We start from the raw sequence: 13630 nt of genomic DNA, 5'->3' as shown, positions 1-13630 counted from the left end.
ATTAAGGAAGGTTAGCGGAAACAAATTAGTGGTGCCAGAGGCCATGATATACCTGCTGAAAGGATCCGTGGTCATGGAAGTGAGTTGAAATGGAATATTCTTCCTCAAGAGGATAGCCACACCACGGGCATGAGAAGTAAATGGTGACTGGTAAACCTGTGATATCCAGCTAGACCTCAATCTGCGTTGCTCAGTTACTTTGATATGGGTTTCTGGTAGAAAAATCACATCTGCAGATAGAGATTTGAGATGTCTAAAGTCTTTGTCCCTCTTAACAACATGACCAAGCCCCTTAACATTCCACGAGACTATTGTAATATCTTTGCCCCCTAGCTGTGTTCTACCACGAGACTTCTGCATATGAGAATAAAAAAGAGATTATTACAGTCGAGCACAAACATAGTAAACAGTGCAAAATGGCTGGCAGCCTCATAAAAACACAACATACACAAAAAAACCTGTTACAAATCAGTACCACAAAATAACAGAGAGTACACTGTGTACAATTAAATGATTTAGCTTTATAATTCTTAATTTGGTTAGAGGGTTAGTAAAGAAAGACTAAAAGAAAAGGGCCCATTTTAATGGAATAGTCTAATGTGCACAAGTTGGAGCTCACAGTTTCCCTTTCACTGATCCTCCTTCGATCTCCCCGGTCTTCGACAGGTCATGGATTTGCTCCGGCGTCTTCTCTCTTCATCGCCCGTTGAACAAAAGACCCAGATCACCCTGGTGTCAGGCACACGGCACGAAAACACCCTCCCGTCATTGGACAGCTCACATTCCAAAGCACCCGTTATGTCTAACCATTACCCAAATACTGCTCCTACAGAAAGACCTACATCAGCAGTGAAACCTTTACCAGGGTTTACACTCTTCCCCCAAATTTAATCATGTCCTCATAACATTGAGATAATTTGCCAACACTTCATTCAAAGCACAAAGTCCAACCCAGGTGTAAATGGCAGTGACGTAGCTCCCCAAGGTAACAGGTGCCACACTCTGTTCCCCCAGTGCTACATAGGCCAGCCTATCCAGTGGTCTCCTGATTCTTTGAGGCCTCCTTACCCCCTCATCTACTTCTTCAGGTTCAGACATTCCTTGGGATACTTCAGCTCTACCTGGTGAGGTCTCCCTCAGTCTATCACTCATGCCCTCCTGCAACTCCAACCCCTCTGTCCCTTGGCTGAGCCCCACTTCATCCTTTGCAGGGTCCCTCTGAAACTCAGTCTGTCCACAGATAATCCCCCCGACTTCACCTGACTCAGTCTGAGAAGGGTTGGGAATCTCTTCCTCAGTCACTGGGAGTCAGCAAAAGACAGCATATACTGCACCTCCATTTCCTCATCCTCCGAGTCTGTATCCCATTCATTGGTGCGGGCTGGTTTAACCTTTCCTGCTGCTGGTCCTTCAGTCTCTCTGCATTGTCGCAGAGTTCTCTAACCAGGTGTAGGCTCCAGGTCGGGCTCTGGGTTAACCCGCACCTCTTGTCGCGGAGGCAGAGGTTGGTTCCGATGAAGAATCTTGACAGGCCCATTCTCATCCTCGGGTTTCACCCAGAAAACTGGTACGTTTGGCACCTGACTCTCCATATAGGGCATAGCTGCCCAGTGGTCAGCTGACTTACACATCCCAGGTAGCCCCAAATTCCTTATGAGGACTCGGTCTCCTGGCATGAGTTGGGAGAACCTCACCTTTCGATCATACCTCCTCTTATTTCCTTGATTCTGCTTGGTAGCCATGACCCCAGCTAATTCATAAGCCTTTTTCAGCTCCCTTCTCATATCAGACACACCAGATAAGTCTTCGGTGGGTAGGTCTTCCTCGCCAGTCCCAAAACAAAGGTCAATGGGCAACCTCACCTCGCACCCAAACTTCAGATAATATGGTGAGTACCTAGTAGCTTCATTTCATGTACGGTTGTAGCAGTGGACCAGATGTTCAATATGTTTACTCCACTTGTTCTTGCTGATTTCCAAGTTTCCGAGTATGTCTAGCAAGGTCTGATTAAGCCTTTCTGGCTGTGGATCACCCTGAGGGTAATAAGGCGTAGTCCTTGACTTCTCGACTCCAAGTATGCTCAATAACTCATGGATGAACCTACTCTCAAAATCCCATCCCTGATCACTATGTATCAGGCTGGGAAGGCCAATATAAATGAAATACTTCTCCCATAACACTTTGGCCACCCTGGACACCCTCTGGTCCTTGGTAGGGAAAGCCTGAGCATATCTGGTGTAGTGATCTGTGATGACTAAGACATTCGCCATGTTGCTGGCATCTGCCTTTATTGACAGGAAATCCATACACACTCTGCGAGTGAGACAACGGAGTGGCCCTCATAGGCAGCATCTTCCTCCGTATGCATCGAATGCATGACTTGCAGTATTCTTCAACCTCCAGCTTCATTCGGAGCCAGTAGAACCAGTCTCTGAACAATCCATAGGTCTTTTCAACCCCCAAATGTCCAGAATCATCATGAAATGACTTCAACACAATCCTCCGATACTTCTCAGGCAGAACCAGCTGGGAACAGCAAGGGTGGTCCAGAGGTTATGTGACCCAGTATAGAATCTGGTTCCTCAACTCCAACCTCGGCCATTCTCTCAGTAATGGAGGCACCACAGTGTGTTTCGTCTTCTCCACCTGAGCCATGACTCCCTTTTCGACCGCTGACCAAATGGTACCGATACCTGGGTCATCTCGCTGAGCAGCTGCCACTTCCCCAGGACTCAATTCCGGCAGCTGATTTGTCTTCAAAGCAGTCAGGTTACAGTAAACTTGCAGATTAGCATCGTCAGAAGCTCCCAATTAATCTACCACTCAATCCTGTCCTTGCTTTCCGTCTGCCTTCACCATGATGGCAAACTGGGACATGGCTTTCACCCCCCGAGACAGTAACACTCTCCCACTCTTCGTCCCTGTCCAGCCCTTCATGCGCTCATTGGGACAGAGCATCAGCATCAATGTTCCTACTTCCAGAACGAGGGGTCACAGTTTGAGGATAGAGGGGAAGCCTTTTAGGACCGAGATTAGGAAAAACTTCTTCACACAGAGAGTGGTGAATCTGTGGAATTCTCTGCCACAGCAAACTGTTGAGGCCAGTTCATTGGCTATGTTTAAGAGGGAGTTAGATATGGCCCTTGTGGCTACAGGGGTCAGGGGGTATGGAGGGAAGGCTGGGGCGGGGTTCTGAGTTGGATGATCAGCCATGATCATAATAAATGGTGGTGCAGGCTCGAAGGGCCGAATGGCCTACTCCTGCACCTATTTTCTATGTTTCTATGTTTCTATGTTTCCTGGCTGGTACTTCAGGCTGAAATCATAGGCAGACAATGCCGCCAACCACCGATGGCCTGTGGCTATCATTTGGGAGGTGACTGTGGGAGGTCAGGGTATAAGTTACGGGATTGTTGTCCAACCTCACCTCAAACTTGGCACCAACATCCACCATAACCCGCTTCAATGCCAGAAACTTCAACTTGTGCATGGGATAGTTTCTCTTGGAGGGCGACAGACTCCGGCTGACAAACGCAACAGGTTTCAACCCAGTGCCCTAATCCTGGTACAGGACACCCCGTAAGCCCTCTCTGCTGGCATCCATATGCAGTACATATGGCAATCAGGGGTCTGTAAAAGCCAGCAAGGTCAGCAGCTCCTTCAGCGACTGAAAGGCCTCCTCACATTTTACATCCCACCTCTGTCCAAAAGGCTCCAAAGGGCTAAGATACTCTTTACCCTCTTCTCCTTTTGTCCTGCTCCCTTTCTTCCCCAAGGGAAGGTAACCACACAGAAGCTGATTTGAAGGATGACTCACTTTCGTAAAGCCCTTCACAAACTTCTGATAGTAACCACAGAACCCGAGGAGCGAGTGCAGAGCGCTCACAATCTGGGGCCTTGGCCATGTGGTCACTCTCTCTATCATAGACGGATCTGTGAGACTATGTGGCCAACATAGCTGACAGGCGTCTTTCAGAACTGACACTTGTCCAGGGAAGGTATTAACCCTTCAGCTTTCAGGCAGCCCAGCACTTTTAGAAGCTTCACTTCATATTCCTCCAAGGTGGACCCAAACACTATGAGGTCATCCAGATAAACCAATACCTCAAGCAAGTTCATATCCCCCACCATTTTCTCCATGACACGCTGGAAGGTTGTAGGGGCTCCCGATATGCCCTGGGGCATCCTTTTGAACTGGAAGAATCCAGTGGACATATAAATGCTGTCTTCTTTTTGTCAGCCTCACTCATTGGATCTGGTAATATCCTCTTCTCAAGTCCAGCACACTGAACCACTTCACACCACTCAGATGGGCCAGTGCATCTTTGATCCTTGGGAGCATATACTCGTCCGGGACAGAACGCTTGTTTAGAGTCCTAATGTCCACACATCTGTACCTTCCCATTCTTCTTCCTGGCCACGACTATTGTGGACGCATAGGGTGATGATCCCAGCTTCCTTCAACTTACACAAAGGGGGAGGAGAAGATGGCGGCGCGATGCAGCACACGGCCACTCCGAATTGATATTGTATTTGTGAAATAGGATACCGTGCACAATCCTGATTTGATGGAGACAGCCGTGAGGAGCACGGAGGAACATCTGGAGATACTTCTGAAATGCCTGCTTCGCTGCCGCTGCTGCTGTGCGATCAAGAATCTACGGAGGGGAAGACCCCAAATCCTCGGCTTTACCTATTGGCTGTTGCCCGGGCTGGGGTCAAAGCGCTCGGCAGAGATGGTGCTCGGTGTCGGAGAGCTGGTCGGAGGCTCGAAGTTTTCGGACGGACTCGGAGTCGGACTGTGGTCGGGTGCTTCCAGGATGCTGCATCAGCAAGTTTGTGGCACTGGAAGCTTCCTTCAATCATCTGCGTGAGATGATGGGACTTTTGAGAGACTTTGAGACTTTTTTACCGTGCCCATGGTTCTTCTATCAAATTACCGTATTGCTTGCACTGTTGTAACTATATGTTATAATTATGTGGTTTTTGTCAGTTTTTTTTAGTCTTGGTTTGTCTTGTGTTTCTGTGATATCATTCTGGAGGAACAAATTGTATCATTTCTTAATGCATGCATTACTAAATGACAATAAAAGAGGACTGCGTGCCCTCATAATCTTATCTAATGCTGCCGGACGCCTTACACCTCTGCAAGGGCCAGTTGCCGTTACCTCTCTCTGAACAGGGTGTCCTTGGTCACCTGGACAGTGCGGTGAGTGCTCTTGGAACAACCCACATCAAACACATCAGTAGAAAAGACACACCTTCTAGCTTCAACATCATCTATATCAACCTCCTCTTCCAACCCGCAGGTACCGGGAAGTCCCCAAAGTTGAATGAAACAGCGGTCAACTTTCCCTCTTTTGCAAATAGTTTCTCCCTGGTTTGTCTCACAGGGACACTAGACATTACCATCACTGGGAAGAGATGTGCCAGGGGAATTCCCTGCTTGAAGGTGACCTCCCTCTTCGTAGTGATCCTGACAATCACTGCCATCTTGTTCATCTGTACAACCGAGGGTTTCTGCAATTTGGGCCTCACCAGTACCCCAGCAGGCATTTCCGACTCCTCTTCGTGGTCTTCTGGATCATCCACCAAGAGGGTCTTGCCCTCAGGCATTCTGGGAAATTTGGGGTTTCCCATTATTCTCTCTACTTCCCCAGGCCGTAACACGATTGGCTTTGACTGGGTGAACCACACAGTTCCTCGTCTAAACTCGTTATCTGGCCCAGTGCAGCCATGCACTTCCTCAAAAACAGCTCAAAACACCAGGTGAATGGACAATGTTCTCAGGAAGCTCTCTCCAGCTTTCTCCTTGCAGGCTCCCATGAGCCTCCTCGCAATAGGAGTGTTGGTCCCCACAAGAATTGGAACACCGACTCTCTCAATGGGGTCCGGACAAACTAGAGCTAATGTATCAAGGACCTCAGCCACTCTCACATCGTCCTCTGAAAACTCCAGCTTCACTGACAAATAACCATCATATAGATTATCACCCACACTAAGACCCCAGATCTCTAGTGCACTGAATTGCATCAATGGTAAATGCGTCAAATACTGGTTGTAAAATGAATGGTACAGCAACATGACCTGCGACCCTGTGTCAAGAATGGCTCTAGCATAAATACCCTCTATCTGTAGCGATACACTGGAGCTTGGCCCCACTAAGCCTTCAGGAAAATCGTCTTTTGCTTTAGGGTGTTCCTTGATATATTGCTGGGAATGTGTTCCCCCAATACACCAGGCTGTCCCCTCGATGGGTCTCTTTTAAATTTTCCCCACTACTCTGTCTGCTTAGGCAACTGGGTCTCACTCTCCGAGGGGTTTCCTGTCGTTCACACTCCCACCTGAGGTGTCCCTCTTCACCACAGTTATAACAGACAATACCGGTCACTCCCTTCTCGTGTGACACTGGCTGCTAGTAGCCCTCCACATAGTCCATCCGCTTAGAGGATCCACCTCCCTATCAGCTCCATCATATGGGGGGGGGGGGTCACACCTGCTGATAACAACTGGGACATCTCAGTTCTCAACTCTACCACAGTCTCCTCTACTCCCCGGGGCAGGCTATCCGTGGTCACTTCATCGCAGGGGACCACTACCGAGGACTGTACCCTGCTGACGGAGGCCTCCTGTACCTCTGACGCATTCTCCTCCTCTCATACCTCTGATCAGCTCAACAAATGAGGGAGGGGGTGTGTCTTATGAGATAGTCGGAGACCCCAAGTGATCAGGTCCTGAGACTGGGTGCCTTTTGTTATCTGGTCCATTCTTAACTGATCCACCTCAGCCATCTGCACCACAAGCAATTTAGCTGCCTCTCTAGCCGAAAGATGTAGACAGAAAGCTTCTCCCCCTTCTCCTGACACATGTTCTGAAACCCCGCCATGAGCTCCATTGGGCTTCCTGTTGCACCGGACACCTTCTCTAGTGCTTGCATGTAGGGTGCAGAAGTGGCAAGGGGGTTCTGTGCCTTTACAGCTCTCACTACGTCAGCAGCCCGCCCACTCAAACTTCCAACCAATCACTATCGCTCTATGTCATCAGAGCACTGCCACTCATCTACAACTGAGAGGTTTGCCTCACTCAAGTCTCATACTCCTCTTCCCCTTTAGGGGTGGGCTTCGTTCCTTAGAACAGGCGGAACCTACAATAGCTGGGACTTCGAAACTGGGCATTTTTCCATTTATTTGCCAGGGAGGTAAGGGCTGCTACCAATGCACTCTGCACTGGGGGGAGGGGCTAATTAGACATTCCAGATCAGACTACTACTTCCCCTCGCTCCGCAGAAACGAGAGCACCCTATCTTTTAAGTCTCCGTCCCCAGCTACGTGAGACTTGACTTGTGATTTGGCCTGCTTTCCTACCCTGTTCCCCCCCCCCCAAAGGGTATGGACCGTTCACAGCACCCCCTCTCCTGGGGCCCCAATAGTACCAGGCAGTTTCACTGCCTTTACGTCAGCAGTAGTCTGAACTAAAACAAAGTCTGTGCCCACCATTTTATCAAACCTCCGCCCCACAATCATAACTTTCCCTACAGCTTTAACAGCACTTAAAAGTTAAATTAACAATTCATCAAGAGTACGAATATCTACCCCACTCAACACACATGCACTTGTAACCAGTAACCCCGTGGATTCACACCACCGGTCACCTGGTAGCATCCATACCCATGTATCGTAATCACTTTATCAGACAATAGTTTGGCACAGGCTTAAACACACAACCCACTGGTTCAATGCTCAGGGAATCACACAGCATCCAATGAAATCAATCCCGGACCAGCCCCCACAATTGTAACCCTCGTGTTCTGTCGGCTGTGTAAGTCTGGGGAAGACAATCTCTGGCTCTGTTAAACGGGTGAGATTGAGATGTGAGTCCACCCTGAAACCCCCGTTTGTGTGGATGCTGTGGGATTTGTTACCCTGTTACAAAACAGTACCACAAAATAACAGACAGTACACTTTATAATTCTTAATTTGTCTACAGGGCTAGTGAAGAAAAAGCAAAAAAAGAAGAAAGTCCATTTTAATGAAACAGGCTAATGTGCACAAGTTGGAGCTCATGGTTTCTCCTTCACCGATCCTCCTTCAATCTCTCCGGCCTTCATTGGGTCATGGATTCGCTCCGGCATCTTCTTTCTTCATCTCCCGCCAGACAAACGATCCAGACCACTCTGGTGTCAGGCACACGGCATGAAATTACCTTCCCCTCATTGGACGGCTCAGATTCCAAAGCACCCATTATCTCTAAACATAACCCAAACACTGCTTCTACAGAAAGACCATTACATTAGCAGTGAAACCTTTCCCAGGTGGTTCCTGACACCACCACAATCTCTTCAGCCACCTCTTTCCGAACTCTGGGGTGTGCACCATCTTGTCCAATTGACTTATCTACCTTCGGACCTTTCAGTTTCCCAAGAACCTTCCCTCTAGTTGTGGTAACTTCACACACTCCATGACTCCTGACACCTAGAACTTCCACCATACTGCTAGTGTCTTCCACAGTGAAGACTGATGACTGATTTCATTTCTAGCTCTTTATTGAGAAGATCTTACCAGACGGACAGACCAAGGGATTCAAGGATATGTTCACAGCCTCCTTGAAAAGTCACAACATCCCCATTGCATGGAACACCTGCCCCTTTACTGCTCAAAGTGGAGTAGAGACATTTTGGATGGAACTGAGCTGGGGAGCATACAGAGGCCCTTGAGCAAGTGACAGGAAGAGTGCAGCAGTTCACCAACAATCCCCAGCCCTGCAGAGTTGCTGTTCCCACTTTGGCCTCATCAGAGCTTGCATGGAAGCAGTTGATTTCAGGACAGCCTAAGGGTTACGCTAAATGGCAGCAGGAGGTCAGAGCTTGCATGGAGTGCATGTTGATTGTTTAGATGTAGCTGCTACAGAAAGCCTCTTCCCAGTGATCACACAATGGGTCAATATGTGGAAGCTAGATGGCAACATTCTCCTCTAAAATGGAGTCCCTTGTAGGTCTGGGGCTTGAGGAAATTTGCAATATTAAACAGTTCCTGTGAGGATACGCCTTTCACGTCATCATTGCTGGTTGTTGGCAGGAACGGGACTCAGGGTCCAGGGTCACTGGGATATGGACAGACGGAAGGTGCCATGTGTTGTGTGTTTAATGTTTCAGTAATATTTGAGTAATACTGCGAACATGTTGTTTGATTAAGCATTCTTTGTTTCTCTAAATCACATATTACAGTATATATGTAATAGTACATGAATTGTATACGTCATCACACCCCCACATCACATGTGTGTGCCTAAAGTAAAAATGAAGGTACAAGATCTCCCAGTCTCCCCCTGTTCTTATTCTAATTGGTTTATGTTTTGGACTTACAAAACATAGCAGTGATGAGGAAGTTTTAAAAGAACCCGAGATGACTACCTACCTCTTGAAGCGCAGCGAGATGTTAGAGTTTAAAAACAAGCAGAATCAGGATAATTCATGGGTTCCTAAACTGTAAGTACCATATGAAAATAATCATAAACAAAACAAGAGAGCAGAAATAGCTGGCTTCAATCGAAAGATAGATGTGTTCAATTACTGCCAGTGTCTTCCACAGTGAAGACTGATGGAAAATACTTTTCAGTTCATCCGCCATTACCTTGTCCTCCTTTACTACCTCTCCAGCATCGTTTTCCAATGGTCAAATATCCACTCTCACCTCTCTTTTAAACTTTATGTATCTGAAGAAACATTTGGAATCCTCTTTAATATTATTGGCTAGCTTACTTTTATATTTCATCTTTTCTTTCTTAATTACTTTTCTAGTTGCCTTCTATTGATTCTTAAAAGCTTCCCAATCCTCTAACTCCCCACTCATTTCTGCTCTATTATATGCCCTCTCTTTGGTTTTTATGTTGGCTTTGAGTTCTCTTCCTAGCCACAGTTGTGTCATCTTGCCTTTAGAATACTTCTTCCTTTTTGGATGTATATATCCTGTGCCTTCCAAATTGCTTCCAGAAATTTCAGATCCCTGCCAATGTTCTTTTCCAATCAATTTTGGCCAACTCTTCTCTCATGCCTCTGGAATTTCCTTTACCCCACTGTAATACTGATACATTTGACTATCTTCTCCTTTTCAAATATCAGGGTGAATTCGATCATGTTATGATCACTCTCCCCTAAGGGTTCTTTTACTTTAAGCTCTCTAACCATTTCTGCTTGACTGCACAACACCCAATCCAGAATAGCCGATCTCCTAGTGGGCTCAACCACAAGCTGCTCTAGAAAGCCATTCCATAGGCATTCTAGAAATTCCCCCTCTTGGGATCCAGTACCAACCCGATTTTCCCAATCTACCTGCACATTGAAGTCCCCCATGACTATTGCAACATTACCCCTTTGGCATGCATTTTCTGTCTCCCATTGTAATTTGTAGGCCACATCCTTACTACTGTTTGGGTATCTGTATACAATTCCCATCAGGGTGTTTTTACCTTTGGCTCTGTTCACAATCATTCAACATCTTCCGACCCTATATCACCTCTTTCTAATGATTTGATTTCATTTTTTACCAACAGACCCACATGACCCCTTGGTCTGTCTGCTTGTCCTTTCAATACAGTGTGTGTCCTTGGACATTAAGCTCCCAGCCATAATCTTCTTTCAGCCATGATTCAGTGATGTCCACAGCATCATACATGCCAATCTGTAACTGTGCTACAAGTTCATCTACCTTATTCCGTATACTGCACACATTCAAATATAACACCAGTCCTGTATTCGCCCTTTTCAATTTTGTTTGCCTTTTACATTGCAACTCATCCTGTTGACTGTAAGTCATCAGCCTCTCCTTGTTAGGAGTCTCATTACAGATTGCCTTTGTTTGTAAACCAACTACCCCATCCTCAGCACTATCACTGTGCTTCCCACCCCACTGCCAAATTAGTGTAAAACCTTCTGAACAACCCTAGCAAATCTACCCACGAGGATATTGATCCCCCTCAGGTTCAGATGTAACCTGTTCTTTTTGTACAGGCCCTACCTCCCCAGAAGAGATCCCAATAATCCATAAATCTGAACCCCTGTCCCCTGCACCAGTTCCTCAGCCACGCATTCACCTGTCAAACATCCTATTCTTACCCTCACTGGCACGTGACACAGGCAGCAATCCAGAGATTATTACCCTGGAGGTCCTGTTTCTCAGCTTTCTTCAGGACCTCCTCTCCTTGCCTATCTACGTCATTGGTGCCAATATGCTCCAAGACCTCCGGCTGCTCACCCTTGTCCTTAAGAATGCCTCAGACTCAATCCGAGATATCCCTGACTCTGGTACCAGGGAGGCAACGTACCTTCCTGGTGTCTCTATTGTGTTCTCAGAATCTTGTCTCTATTCCTCTGACTAAGGAATATCCTCTCTACACTGCAGTCTGCTTCACCTCTCTGCTCTGCTGAGTCACTGCACTAAGTGCCAGGGATACGGTTACTGTGGCTCCCCCTCGGTAGGTCGACCTTACAACAGTATCTAAGGTTATATTCCTATCATCGAGGGGACCAGCCACAAGGGTACTCTGTGCATTTCCCCTCCTTCTCCTGACAGTCACCCAGTTACCTGTCTCCTGCAACCTAGGGGTAACTACCTCCCTGTAGCTCCTGTCTATCACCTCCTCATGAGTCGAGCTGCAGCTCCGTTTCCTTAATTCATTCTCTCAGAAGCTGCAGGGTAGTAATCTCTGGATTGCTGCCTTTGATATGTGCCAGTGAGGGCAAGAATAGGATGATTTGGCAGGTGAACATGTGGCTGAGGAACGGGTACAGCGGGCAGGAGTGAAGACCGAAAGAGAAAGTTGCCTCACCCAAGCTTGATGAGCCAAAGCCACCCGAAGTACCAGCACACTCAAAAGAATGGCCACTCCACTTGCACCTGCGTTACTTTTATTCGCCCTTTCGAATGAATCCCTCTCTGTTGATTGGTTGCCACACAACTCAGAGAAACTGCCGTGAAGCTCTGCCTGTTAAACCTTGATCATGGAATTAAGAAAGGTACTGGATGACCTTCAAGGCTGGCATTGAAAAACTCAAACATATCAAGGGTAAAATAGTGAAATGAAAATACCACAAAGTTTTACAAGGTCTATCTGGTTTCTTGTACCATCTGTCATAAAATATCCAATGAGCCAGATCACATGGAGGCGGAAGGGATTCTTTCCAAGGTTAAGTGGAGCCCATGGGCAATGCCAATGGTACCAATAGCTAAGAAGAATGGGTCTGTCAGGATCTGTGGTAATTTTGTGGTAATCAACTGATTAACAAAGGTAGATCAATACCCTCTGCCCAGGATAGAGGATATCTTTGCAAACCTTTTTGGAGGACAACTCTTTGGCAAAGTGGACTTAGCTGAGGCCTATGTACAGATGGAGATGGAATTAAGAATCCAAAGTGTTTCTCACCATCAACACTCACAAAGGGCTTTATTGCTATAATTGGCTTATTTCTGGAGTAACATCTGCACCTGCACTCTGGCAGTATGGACTATGGACCAGGTGCTGCAGGGCTGCCCAGGCACTCAGTGTTACCTGGATGACATTATTGTTACTGGAAAGATGACAAGAAACACCTCCAAAATCTCAAGACAATGTTAAAAAGATTAGAAGATTATGTAATCAGAGTACATTGCAACAAGTGTGAATTCTTTAAACCAAACATCACTTACTGTGGTCACACCATTGTAGCACAAGATTTTACACAAGAATTCTGAGCAAACTCAAGCAGTGATGGATGCCCCAAGGGCAAAATATGTGTCACAGTTGTATTCCTTTTTATTATTTATCAATTACTACAACAGGTTCCAGCCAGACCTGGCTACTATGCTCCTCTTCTTAAACTCATTACTACAGATCAGGAATAAATAGCAGTGGACAAAGCTGTGTGAGGTGGTTTCCAAAAGGTAAAGGAAATGGTGATGTCAGACGTTGTACTTACCCTGTCCCGTGAAGTTTGCTATGCACTGTTCCGGATGCCAACAGATCCAGAAGAGAGGTGTCCAGAGCTGGCAGAACCTCTTCCTGCAGTCCAGAGTCAACTCCTACAATCCAGGAGGAGGCCCCTGAACCTGAGACTGTCTCACAGCCACAAGTCTCACCTGCCAGCAGAGTGACTCCTTTGTCAGGAAAGGCATTACCCCACAAGAGTAAGAAATCCTCCACAATGATTAGATCTCTAGGCCTGAATGGGACAATTTAAAGTTTACTATGCTGTGGACGCTATAGTAGTTGAATTCCTTTTTTTTCTCTATTTTTTAAATTTTATTTTTATTTGGGTAAGGAATTCACAAGTATCATGTACTTTTTTCACATGTATAACCTTTTCCATTTTTTTATATGTATAAAACTATAATTATTTATACATTCTTAAGTACACATTGAGATGATATAAAAGGAAGTTAGACACTTAAATAGATAATTATGTGCAGTGGTAATTCTAATCTATTAGGCTAAGTAATGGTATTAGTTGTTAAGAAAAATAGTAATAATAGTTTCCATATATCTCTTCTGGACCATTTCTACTGGTCCAAAATGTTGTATGTAAGCCTATGTAACAACCATTGTAGGTGTTTATATCCTAATTTGTTCATGCTTGTTCCTGCCCCCCAACATAATTATC

Source organism: Mobula hypostoma, chromosome 1, assembly GCF_963921235.1.
Source record: "Mobula hypostoma chromosome 1, sMobHyp1.1, whole genome shotgun sequence".
Classification (NCBI taxonomy): Eukaryota; Metazoa; Chordata; class Chondrichthyes; order Myliobatiformes; family Myliobatidae; genus Mobula; species Mobula hypostoma.
Note: the sequence above shows the minus strand (reverse complement) of the source record.